Source organism: Triticum aestivum, chromosome 1B (assembly GCF_018294505.1).
Source record: "Triticum aestivum cultivar Chinese Spring chromosome 1B, IWGSC CS RefSeq v2.1, whole genome shotgun sequence".
Lineage (NCBI taxonomy): Eukaryota > Viridiplantae > Streptophyta > Magnoliopsida > Poales > Poaceae > Triticum > Triticum aestivum.
In genome coordinates, this window is record NC_057795.1 from 242,575,479 (window position 1) to 242,588,596 (window position 13,118).

The following is a 13,118-nucleotide window of genomic DNA, read 5'->3' on the forward strand; positions in this document are numbered from 1 at the left end:
TGAAGAGGCAAGCCAAAGCGCGTTTCATTTGCGTGAGCCGTGTGTAGTACCGAACGTGTGTGGGGTGCAATGCGACCGCGACAGGTGTGCTGTGAGTGCACTGCCTTTTTCCTTTTAAACTAGGTGCTTTGCCCCCAAAAAAAACTTGGTGCTTCACGCGATCCATCGATACTACTACTAGTAATCTGGTAATCCCGACTAAAATGGCACGGCCGAGTCTTTTCCCGCGCGATATGCTGGGAGGTTGGCTTAGTTGGGTTTTTTAGGACGAGTAATGCTACACCTACATAATTCTAGTTACGTAATTAACATAGTGTTAAACGTGTGAGCTGTTGATTGTAAATTGAGGGGAGGAAGGGGCCCACCACCATGAAAATCAGGGGAGGAGAGAGAGAGAGGCAATCGTTAACCCTTTCGTAGGTTCCTGTAGATGTAGAAAGATGTGAAATGCGTGAATGTGTAGTGGACGTACTATTGGAGTGCCTAAGATAAATTGTGTACGTGCAGACCCTATGTGTTTATTTACTTCGCATGTTAGCTTTGTCTCGGTTCAATAAAAATCAGAGTTGGTGATGATGGTGTGCCTGTCATCCTAGAATATAGGTCATCCAATCTATATCTAACGGATAGGAAGGAAACTACGACAATTTACCCGCACTCCTCACCACATTTGCAGATAAGGCCTTCCCTCGTGCATCCTTTTCTCCCATAAGATCTTGATGTTCCGTGCATCGCATGGGAATCTTGCTAGTACTCTTACAAGATACTATATTATTGTGAAAGTTCATATCCATCAACCGAGATTAATTCAAACACGGCAGATTTTCATTACATTTTGAACTTTTATATGACAGAAAAATAAAAGAAACCCGATCCTAAACCTATTCTATGGCGACGACCCACGTCCTCCATCTGCGATCTCTATTTACGGGGGTGGGGTTCAAGACCCGTGAAGTGAAGGTGCGGTCTCCGGTGAGGAAGAGTAGAACACGGGATACGGACCGGCCAGTTGGCACACCATGCCCTGTTGCCTCCCATGCCCTACTCATCCTCGGAGGAGTCCCCTACCTCGGCGGTGCTAGACGCTAGATGGCGGCAAGTAGGACGTGTGGCTGACGGTGCTCCTGTCATCGGCTGCCAGCATGGCCACTACTTGTGCGGTCGCGTCCGCGTCCGGCTATGCCGCTATTGCATCGCGAGAGGCGACTTGAGCGAGGGCGGAGACCTTGAGCTTCATCCCCGAAGACAAGCTCTCCCGCAGAGCATTCACTCTTGCGGTCATGGTAGATGTTGTGCCAGGTAGGGGCACGATGCGCTATGGTGTGGAGGTTAGCTGGGCGTTGCCACTTTAAGTAGCGCATTCCGGTGAGGCCAAGCGCCCGGGTGCGTCATTAAGTCACCGGAGTTGGTTCCTCGGGCACCGAGCCTCTTAACAACGGCATACGGATGGACAACATGAATGCGGGCAGCTGGCGCGACTGGGAACACACCACGCGATAGCACGAGGGACGAGGGTTTTTGGTGTGACAGGGTAGTCAGCTGAGGTCGTGGCAACGTTGGAGATGCCCTTTGGTCACATGTGATCCTTGCATGTCATTGAAAAAGCAAGATGACCCGGCTTGGTCTTAGGTCCTGAGGATGCAGTTGGCCGCGCTACACCACTCCGTGGACACGTCATGGCGCCCCATGCATCCTCGACGAGCTGGGTGTTGGGATGTGTTTGGACTGTGGCCAAAGTGCACCTTACCAAAATTGTGGTCATGACCCAAAGATTGGTCTTTGTTTGGATGGTTGCCATTTTTTGGCATGCCAATGAACTCTAGCCAACTCTAGTTCATTTTTCTTGTCAATGTCGGCCAAATCATGGGCAACCAAAATTTTGGCTAGCCAATGCTTTGATGGGGCAACCTTGGGCACAAACCAAACATACTATTTGTCATGCCACAACAATAACACCACCCTCGGCACACTGAAACCGACCGTGTCCAGCGACGATGAGCGTGTTGCTCACCGTGGTCGCCGTGTCCAGAGGCGGTGCTGAAGTTGTGCCACGTTGTTGGCCCCCATGACCCACATGAATGGTTGCCGGTGGCGAGGAGGTCGTGGGCCAGCTCCTCCCTGTTTTCCCGGCCATATTCGAGCATCAGTGCTTCGCGCTGTGCATTAAGCCTTTCACTATGTAGGCCAAGTGAGACACCTTATTGTTTATTTGAGCCGTTCAAGTATTATCATGTGGCGTTTGCTTATTTCTCATTCCTCTCCAACCCTCTTCTCCATCAATCATGTCACCCTCCAGTCGAGTCCATCATCCCGCATGCCTCATTAGAACATTCCGCCGAGTATCATTCGCATGTGGGCCTAGACCATGCTTGTATTTCCAATGTTGTAATTTGTCCGACATGCATACAAACAAATGGTTCGTTTAAAGTTTCACTTTGCCTCCACTACATGTCGCTTCGCGTCTTAGTTTTGACATCACATTCGGTTCATGCCCTGACACATGTTGACGAGATTGAATGATGTTGAGAGATCAATTCTGTGTCGTGCAAGGAGATAAAGGTTTGGTCTATTTCTATGATAGAAATGACCCGCGGGGAGGGGGGTATGTGGGGATCAGAGGGAGTATATTGTACGTTTATAAGCGAAACTAACGTATTGTACGCACCATAGTCCTCTTTCAATCGATCTCCGGACCCCAAGATGAAATCAAGAGAGAACGAGTGGGGGCATGTGTGATTCCTAAGGCGGATTCAAAATTTTGAACTGGTGATCATAGAATCCACAAATCATATATAAAGGGTATTCAATGTTTGTTTCGTTTTTAAACGTACAATATACTCCCTCCGATCCTTTCTAGTTTACATATAAGTTTTATGTGTAGTCAAAGTATCTCTACTTTGACCAAACTTACAGAAAAAAGTATCAACATTCGACAACGCCCAATCAATATTGTTAGATTTGTACGTACTCCTAGATTTGTACTCGAGATGGTTTCCGATTTGTTTTCAACCATGTGAATGTGCTTGTTCCCGTGCATGCTCTTCCTACTAGGATTTAGCCACGTATAGCCAGTCCAATAGTAACTTTTTTAAGCTCCCTGTCCAATAGTACTAGTGGAGTACTGACAACATCTGTACTAGAGTATGCAATGCTCATAGTAGTACTCCCTCCTTCCATTTATATAGGGCCTATGTGGAGGAGAGAGATGTGAGAAAGTAAGGGGAGTGAGCTCTCATGAAAGAGCCTAGCTATATACGCATTCCTAGTTAAATACAATAAATATGAAGAAAGAGATAGAGAGGAGATGGAAAAAAGTACTAATACAATAGCCAACCTTTTTTTGCGGGAAATAGCCAACCTTATAGCCCACACTACTGTATGAGTGCATATAATATATGATGGCTATAGATGACATGGCAGTTCCTTATAGCCATCGACTGGCTATATTATTAACCATGCTCTAATGCTTTTTTCAAAACCGCATTTGACTATTGACAAGATTAATAGTGCATGATATGTATAATGTGAGAATTATATCATTGGAAGCTCCTTTCACATACGAATTTGATCGTATGCTTTGTGTTAGTTGCATGTCATATATTATTACTCCAACATTTGGTCAAAGTTAGCCTTGAAAAACACATTCGGCCCTGTATAGTAAATGGAAGGATGGAGTAGTAGTGGAAGTGGATCCTCTGATGTAAGTATCCCTGCCTTACCCTTCCTTTCGGTCACTTACTGTCGGACCCAATGCTTGCTTGGCCCTGCATGTCAGTTACTCAATGGGTTCGACCATGTCAGGGGATCCTCATCCGTAGTATACTCCCTCTATTTTTATTTACTCCGCATAAAACGGAGGATGTGGTAGTATAAATGACGCGGGCGGGGGAGGGGGAGGGACGTCGGTTTGCTCTCAACTGCGGTCCCACAAGCGAGCGAAAATGCAAGACGAAGCACGTTCCATTTGGTGAGCGACGTGGAGGGTCCAGCGTGCCGGGGTGCAACCGAATGCGACAAGAGCGATGTACAGTCAAAACCGATTGACCGGTCGTCACCGGAACCACTATTCACACCAGAACCTTCGCTGCTCGGCCTACGCCAGCCACTGCCCCAAAACCACACCTAATCTTCAGCGCATTCCCCCACTTTTTGATCCCCTAGCCCGCAACAAGCATCCCCTAGTTCACCGGAAAGCCATGGTGCGCCGCAAGATCACGTACTACAAGATGCTGACGCCGGAGAACCTCGCAGAAATCGTGGTGGTGGTCGGTGCAATAGACCTCCGTTCCCAAGCTCGCTTTGTGGCGGGGCAATCCGCGAGTTCTCTAGAGCAAAGCTACGAGGAGGAGGAAGCCGATCCAATGTTCATGGCGGAGGTCGCGGTGCAGAAGGCCCCCGATGGGTATGAGACGATGGACGTCGACTTTGTGCCGGTGTCCGAGTCCCCCATGGTGCAGGCGGACTAGCGGTTCAACCTAGCGATACTAAAGGAGGACCAGGAGGCAGAGCCTCAACTCGACACGGAGCACTCGCATGCCGATGCCATCGAGGCTCTCCTGCAGGCGGAACCGGATGTCGTGGATGTGAACCGGGCGGCGGAGGCTCAACTTGAGGTGGAGCGCGCGGATGCCGCTGCCATCGAGGCCCTCCTGTAGGCGGAATCGGACGTCCTGGACTTGAACCGGGCGACAGGGGCTCAACTCAATGCGGAGCGCGTGGATGCCGCTATCATCGAGGCCCTCCCGCAGGCGGAACCGGACGTCCTGGACTTGAACCGGGCGGCGGAGGCTTGACTCGACGTGGAGCGCGTGGATGCCGCTGCCATCAAGGCCCACCTGCATGTGGAACCGGACGTCCTCGAGTTGAACCGGGCGGTTCTCTCGTCCATGCAGAGCGCCCGCACACTCCGCATGAACGAGTAGCTAGAGGCTAAGGACAACCACGGTGCGGAGACACACGTCGGCAGCTACGGCTGGTTCGCGCCGACAGCCAAAGATGACGAGGCCGTCTCGTTCCCCCAATAGTGATAGTTTTTCTTTATGTTGTTGTTTTTATGGATCTTTTTCGCTGTAAAAACACATATTGTTATGCAAGTCGCCTAACTTTCATCATTTGGGTCAGTCTACCATTTTAGGCGGTTGGATGAATATCCTATGTATCCTAACCCTTCTTCCTCACCTCTTCTTCTTCCCCAACAGGCCATCGCACGGGCCATACGGATACTCCCCAACATGCGGTTGGATAAACATACTCTATGAACGAAAATTATGTGTCAGCGGTACGATGGCTGATTTTGGTTTGTTCACATGCGACAACATGTGTCAGTGAGGGTGCGTTCCCTTGGTTGGGTTTGCGGCATGCAGGAGCGACTGTGTGAGGGTGCGGTGCGACCGCGGCATGCAGGAGCGACCGTCTGAGGGTGCGGTGCGACCGTGATAGCCATGCGCAAGTGTACCTCCTTTTCGTTCTGAATACTTTAGGCAAGCTTGTCAAAAACGTGTGCGAAGAATGGCAATGCAAGGCCTAGACCCAAACAGGATAAGTACGTACGTACTAGGAGTACTAGTGTTAAAAAATAAAGGCGGAGTTTTCCTTCGCGGGATTAATCGATACAAATCCTCATTTGACGTGTCAATTAATGCGTATTTTTTTTCCAAAGCACAAAGAGCTAACTATCTCACTCCTCATCGCTTTATTAATGCAGCACCATGCAAACCAACCTTCTCACTTCCGCATGCATGCAAGGTATATTAATGTCCTTGGTTGCTAGTACGAGGCAAACCCCATCAATTTTGCCTCGATTAGTGTTAGTGGCCTTTTGCAAATTATAATTTTGATATACTAGCCTTGTGTACAAAAAAATGGAGGTAGTAACTATCTTTTACTTCCTTCCCCATTGCGGTGACATCGATGATATCTCGAATGTTGTGGTTTGGCGAAGTGCATTCGACGGAGAACACCATTGAGGGAGACCATGGTAAGTCATTCGCAAGTGCCGCCTGCAAGCCATGACAACCGCTTTATTTGCATCCAGGAAGTCCGTTGAACCCAGGGACATATAAATGTACTAGTACTACTAGTACACAATAGCGTCGTCCGTCCAGCTTAGTGCGGTGAGGTGGTTTCTTGAAGAAGACGATGGAGAAGCGGAGTCAGGGAAGTGTGAAATGATGGTTGCTTCGTCCGTGCTTTGTGATTTGATGCCTCACTGCTTTGTGATTTGTGATAGAAGGGACAGGGGAGTAGACTCTGTGCTCTATACTGTACATGCGTACAAGCACGGGAGAAGGAGGAGAGGCGTTGCATTTTTCAATTCCTTCAATCAATCAATCAGGGAGCTTTGGTTCTATCTTTTTTGCTTTGGCAGCACCTCCACAATGGTTCCCACGATACCAAAAGCTATTTTCACATTTGGCAACACCTTGTGGATGCCCTTAACCGTACCACTTGGTTTTGCTCCTGTGTGCTATCTATACAAATCTCAATTATATTGATCTAAAGAATTATAGAATAATGATTAGTAAAAAGGAGGTGATTTTACCCCCGGATGGTGGGGGATGTTTCTTATTTTTAGAGGACGTTGTCCTGGCGGTTTGCTAACATGCAGTCCCACGTGTCAGTGCTTTACAAGCCGATCCGCGTCCCACATGACGTAGAACAACGGCAGAAGCAACACGTGGTTAACTTGAAGAAGATTTGGGAGAAGCGGATTCAGCAACGAGTGAAATGATGGTTGCTTCGTCCCTCCAACTTCTTTTTTTAGCATTATTGCTTCATCTCTCCAACTTAACTGCGAGAAAGGTGCAACTTTCTGATTTGATGCCTCATTGCTCATTACTACGCCGGCCCCATGACTAGGGTGCTTCACCCCGGCTGCTCTGCACTGTATTTCGGTATGGCACGTGGACCCGGTAGCTTGATGTCCCACATGTCAGCAAAAGGGACTAGAAGATTTCTGAAAGCGAGCGCTCCACTCTTACAATGGAGGAGTAAACGGCACGGTGGCCCAGTGAACTGTCACTTGTAATGTATAGTACTATAGTTTTGCTGTTTCGCACGATCCATCAATAGAAACCCGATTAAACAGGAAAGGGCGGAATTTTTCCCGCACGGTAGATGATATTGGCCATACATTTCAAAGGAAATTTTAATGTATGCACACTGAATAATTAAGTAACAATATGATATCTAGTAAAACTGAAAACACATATGATTTATTGTGTTAGAGTGTAGTAGTACTGTTGTATTGCATAGTTGTTAGATGTAACATGCGACAACGTGTAGAGATGTAGTTTTGGAGGGCCTACAGAGAGAAAAGCGTAATACGGTCACCGAACTTCAGAATAAGCTGATTATGGTCACTATATACGTTTTGTGGTGATTATACGGTCACTTGCTCACGGTTCAACATCGGATTGCACTCTGTTGGCCGGTCAAATAGTCTGCATGGCACCATGTTGACTAGTTAAATTAACCACATTCCTTGTGGGTCCCACCTGTTAGTTTGCATAGGGAAAAGGTCAGATGAACACAAGTATATGCATGAGCAACAAGACTCCAACCCGTGCATGGGAATCACTTGGTTCTGTATGTGTATGTCAGGGCCTCATGTGTGCGCATGCATGTGTAGGTTGAGCACTTGTGCGTGACAGTGTGTGTTGGTCATGTGGTGTACTGGTGTGTGCATGCATGCATGTGTGTGTGCGTGTGGGTGTTGCGTGTGTGTGTGGATGTGTGTGTACGTGTGAGTGTTGCATGCGTGCGTGGGTGCAGTGTGAGTGTAAGTGTTGCGTGCATGCAGTTTGTGTGCATGCGTGCATGTGTGTATAATCACCACACCAGCTCATGTGTGTTAAAATAGACGGCTTAGCATACCAATACAAGGCCACCTTCTCCACTATGCCCGCAGTCATGACTTTGAACCACCGTCCAATATTTTTTTGTCGTTTGTTTTCATTCTTACTAGCAAGATGTCTGTGCGTTGCACGTAACATCAAGATGCATTTCTATGACTAGTTTATCTTCTGAGAGAAAAGGATGAACGAGGGAAGGCCTTATTTGCAAATGTGGAGAGGTGTGTGGGTACATTTTTTGCAAAATTGCCATAGTTTCTTTCCTATCCGTCAGATATAAATCGGACGACCTATATTGTAGGATGGCAGGCACACCATCATCACCAACTCTGTTTTTTTATAAGAGTGTATTTTATAAGAGTTTAGATGTGGAGTAGATAGAAGCCGACAGGTGGGCCCAACGGTAGTGAGATAATGTGATGCAACACTGGAGGTGCCACGTGGAGCGTTTAACTGGTCAACTAGTCGTGTCTTGAGCAAATACAGAGTTGTACAGTGAACCCGTGACTGTATAATAACCACAAAACATAAATGGTGACCGTAATGAGTGGATTGTGAAGTCCAATGTACTTATCTTGCTTTCGCTTCAAATACAATGATCGTCACTGTATATATCAGGAGAGAAAGATGAAACATTTGTGAATGTGCTGGGGGCTTACTTTTAGAGGACATGGAGATAGTTTGTGCGCGTACTTGAAAGGGGCGTAGAGGGGGGTATGCGATGGAGAGAGATGCTGTTCGTTTCTCTTTATTATGGCTAACTTTATATATAGTATAAAAACATACAAATTCAGAGTGCGTAATAAATATCATTGTGGGCACCATGCAATGCAAATTAGCGTTCATACTCCTCCATATAACTTTGTACTATTGTATATATGTAGAAATTCTAAAATAATTTTTTGGCCACACTTTATTCAAAAGGAATGTTGTATGCGAAATAAACGTGAAGAGAGGGCTTTTTAGATCAATGGGGTACGTGATGTAACATGTGTGAATATGTAGTTGATGCATTTGGCAGGGCCTAGAGAGGTATGTGTGTGTATTACGTATTCGAGAGAGGCATGCATAGAGGGGCCGGCGGCGGGGGGGCGGGGTCGGAGAGATAGCGGGGGAAATGAGAGTGGTCTAGAGAGAGAGAGAAGAATATGAAGTTACAGCGAGAGATTCCCTTGAGTGTGTATATGCAAGGGCGGAGGGGATAGAGGCACCAAGAGAATTTTTTGTGTGTGGTGTCTGTGTTGGTATGTGTGGGTGTGAGAAGATAACAAGACGTGGGGGTAGAGGGTGTGTCACTGCGTGAGGTCCGGTGGGTCGAGGTGAGGCCCTTCGTTCGGTTCCATCCTGCGCCACATTGGTCGGTCCATCACGCATTTAGGGAGACCCATGGATGACTAGTCGTACAAGACAAAGATAGCAAAATTGTGAAGGACTCTGTGTCCATTGACAAAGCCGGCTAGGATTTGTAACCCTAGGTTCTCGGACTAAGGTAACACCTTATCGCTGATATTACTATTCATCCAACCTAACTTTAAGGGGCATCCTAGAGAATGCTCTGCTATAATCATACTCGTCGATTAGGAAGATAGGTGTGAGACAATGCGTGAGAGACTGGCCTAAAGATAATGTGCATAAAGGAGACACGTAGGCAGTTCTATGTATATAGAAAGGGTCGATCGGGATTGTGCATGTGTATGCTTGTGAGAGGAAGAGTGCTTGTGATAAAGGTTAGTGAAAATAGTCGTAAATGGTTACAAGAGGGAGGGAGGGTTATATCGAGAGCATGTCTGCGAGAATGACACCTCGGGAGAGAGTGTGTGAGCATGTGTGTGAGACCACCGATGGAGAATGAAACTACACGTAAAAGACCGATGTACACATTGATTAAATATATAAATTGTATCCAAATATTAGGATGGGATCATGATATTTGCAATTCGTGTAAGGAACGGTCATTGATCCATCAGACATCTAGATTCTATTGAACTTGAGCATGTATATGTTATTATTCGACACAATTGATCTACATAGTTAGTATTTTGAACTCCAGACAATGCATCGCTTTAGCAATCGAATATAAATGTGAGTATAGTTCATGTTGTGTGTGTAAAGCACATTATAGATACGAAATTTACACAATGAACATTATAAATAGCTACCTATGAACTAACATACATTTGAATTCAACTTAAGGTGGTTTAAAAAAATTGAATTCAACATGAAGTCCATTCAATTATTTTAATTTGATATCATGGCATTTGTAAATCATACCTAAATTATGGGGGCACCAATCTTTGCTCTGATTTTGTACATAATAGCATATGTAGTCGTGTACAAAATATATTCAAATTTAGCTCCTCCATTCCAAAATAATCGTAGTTATAGGATTTTCAAGTGTCAAATTTTCAAAAAGAAGCGGATAATTTAATGAGGTTTTCAAACATATAAGGTCAAATTTAACATTGTCTATTTAGGTCAATCCTCAAAGTCCAATAATAATCTAAACGTGAATGCTTGTGTTTGAAAATTTTGAACGAGGCGCCAAAAGAGCCTCTACTCACCCGAAACCGCGTGAGACCAATGTTTGGTAGTACAAGGAAATTACTTTTCTAATAACTCCGACCCGTGAAACTTACCGGCCCGATGTCCAAAGGTCTAAACCGGGGTAGGTTTGTAGCTTCATCTAGATGCCACGCAACCGCCTCCGAAAAACATTCATACACAATGGCCGCCTAAGCACACATGCACGCGGCCGAAATCGCTCCCTCCCACTATTTGGGACACCTGGGATACCATCCTACCCCCAACCCACAGTAGGTCCGAAATTTAAGAGGGGGGCAAAGTTTGTACTTTCCCCAAATTTCAAACAAGCACGTCCAATCTTCTGTTCAAAAATGCCAAAAACAAGCACGTCCCAGACCGAAACATGGTTCTCCCTTAGTTCCGCACTCCCCCTCCCCCCCCCGCCCACCCATCCGATTCCCCATTCGTCCTCCGTGGGCGCAAAAACTACCTCTCCACCAGCCGCGAAACCCTAGCATCCTCCATCCTCCACCCCATCCCATGCATCAACCGCCGCCCTCCTCATTCACGCTGGAGCCGATACCCCGATGTCGTCGTCCACTGCAACCTCAACCGCAACACCCTCCACGGCTAGTAGTTGAAGCCGAGGCCGAGCCGTCCATACCCGAGCCAGTTCAACCATGCCGTCCTGTGCCTCACCGCTGCCACTCCAACTTCGCCACCATCCACTGCACCGGAGCTGTTCCTGCTAGGCCGTCCTTCGCCGCCTCGGATCTGCTTCCCCTCTGTCGATATACGGCCATGGAAACATAGTCAATAATTTCACCATCGGTTTGTCCAAGGATCCACCGTCCTCCAAAACATTGGTTCCCCAGGGAGAAAAAAGAAGATCGCCGCGACATATGGAGGAGACCACACTCACAACCAATAAGGGTACTCCTCTTCCCTTATTCGTGCAAATCTTACGTGTCTGCTTGCACGGTATTCATTCCACAGAAGACACTAGTTGACCGCTTCTTCTTGATACTAGATGTTCCTAGTAACTCGTGATGCACAATGTTTCTCCTCATATACTATTTCACCTTAGCTAGAGGTACATTGCCCCCTGGATTTCAATTCCTGGTTAGTTGATTCCCAATTAACGGAAGCATTCCCCAGCGTAACAGGCGCTAGTCCGCCTATTACACTGGGCAAGCAGCGCCTCGGTGTTTATCTTAGGGGCAAGTGGGGCCTAGAGCTGTTGGTGCCCGATCTGGAGGTCGGCCGGGATTAAAGGGATGGCCTGGGGACACTGCCAAGCACGGCGGTGGTGTGAGGTCGAGGGGAGGGTGGGGCGACGGAGGCAGGGGTCTGGGCCGGTGGTTGCTGGCGGTTCGAGAAAGATCATCAACAGTGACTGGCGGGAGGTAGACGAAGGCCATCTGCCAGTTACTTATAGATTGGACGATTCATAAAAAATTGACTGATCTATTTATTTTCAGTCGACTGTTATCTTGATATGACCACATGTGGTGGTGTGCTGGAGGAGTACCTGCATTTCCTGTGCTCATATATTACAAAATCATATGGAGTAGAATCTAATTTTGTTTGCCATGCAGTGTTGTAGAGCTATCATATGTCTCCTGTCATTTATTTTTCAGCCACCTGCTATCTTCTACTTTTGGAGTGCACTAGTTCGGCACACACTTCACCCATACTCTCACTATTGTGTTTTATGCAAGGGTATTTCAGAGTCTGCATCGAGAGAAGCAGAAAAGAAAAGAGAGAAGTCGCTCCAGCTTGGTATGCGGGTTGGCAAGGCATGTTACAGCGCTATAAAGAGTGCAGTGTCAGCAGATGGAGACGGTAAACGTAGCTCTGGAGTTGATGACCTCACTCGCAATGAACCACCATCCCATGTGCTTGCTTTAACTTCGCGGTGTCATATGTGGTTTCATATTCCATATGGTGTCAAGTTTTATTCGAAAGGCCGAAGTCGGTCTTTATTAAGATAACGAAAGATATTTTTTACATGAACCACCATCCTGTGAGCACTAGAAGACAAATAGCTAGTCAGGGCACTGGCCGATCCAGTGACAAGCCCAACACAGGTAGGCATCACCTGGAAGCCAACTAAAAAGCCACGATGGTGGCGAAGCAGCCCGCCTCCCACTAGGCTCCCAGGTCCAAGATGATCATGCTCACCACTCCAGCCGGATGTCTAGCTTGTATTGCTCCCAATTTGGTTAAATTGCATCTTCTTAGCTTACACATTATATCTTTGAATATGACATGCCTTTCTGTTTTTGGTACATACTAGTACATCTGTCTACTAACCATGTTCTTACATCAAACTAATGTTCTAGTGTATCCCTCATCAATCACTTATGATGAGGCAGTCATGCAAGTAGACTACTCCTCATTTAAAGAATGCAGCGTCAGCCTCCCGACATGATTCTAAAGAAACAACAAGGCTAGATCAAGATAGTGAATGTTGCTCTGTATTTGATTACCGAATTTCCCCTACACTAGCATCGCAGGTGCTTGCTCTAACTTGGTAGCGTGATATGTGGTTGCATGTTGCATATGGTGTCTAGATTGTAATTCTTCCAATCTGATTAAACTGCATGTGCTATTCTGCTTAGCTTATACATTATACCTGTTTTTTTGAGAGAACATTATACATGTTAATCTGACATGCCTTCCTGTATTTAGTACATAGTACATCTGTCTATTAAGCATGTCCTTACACAAAACTATTGT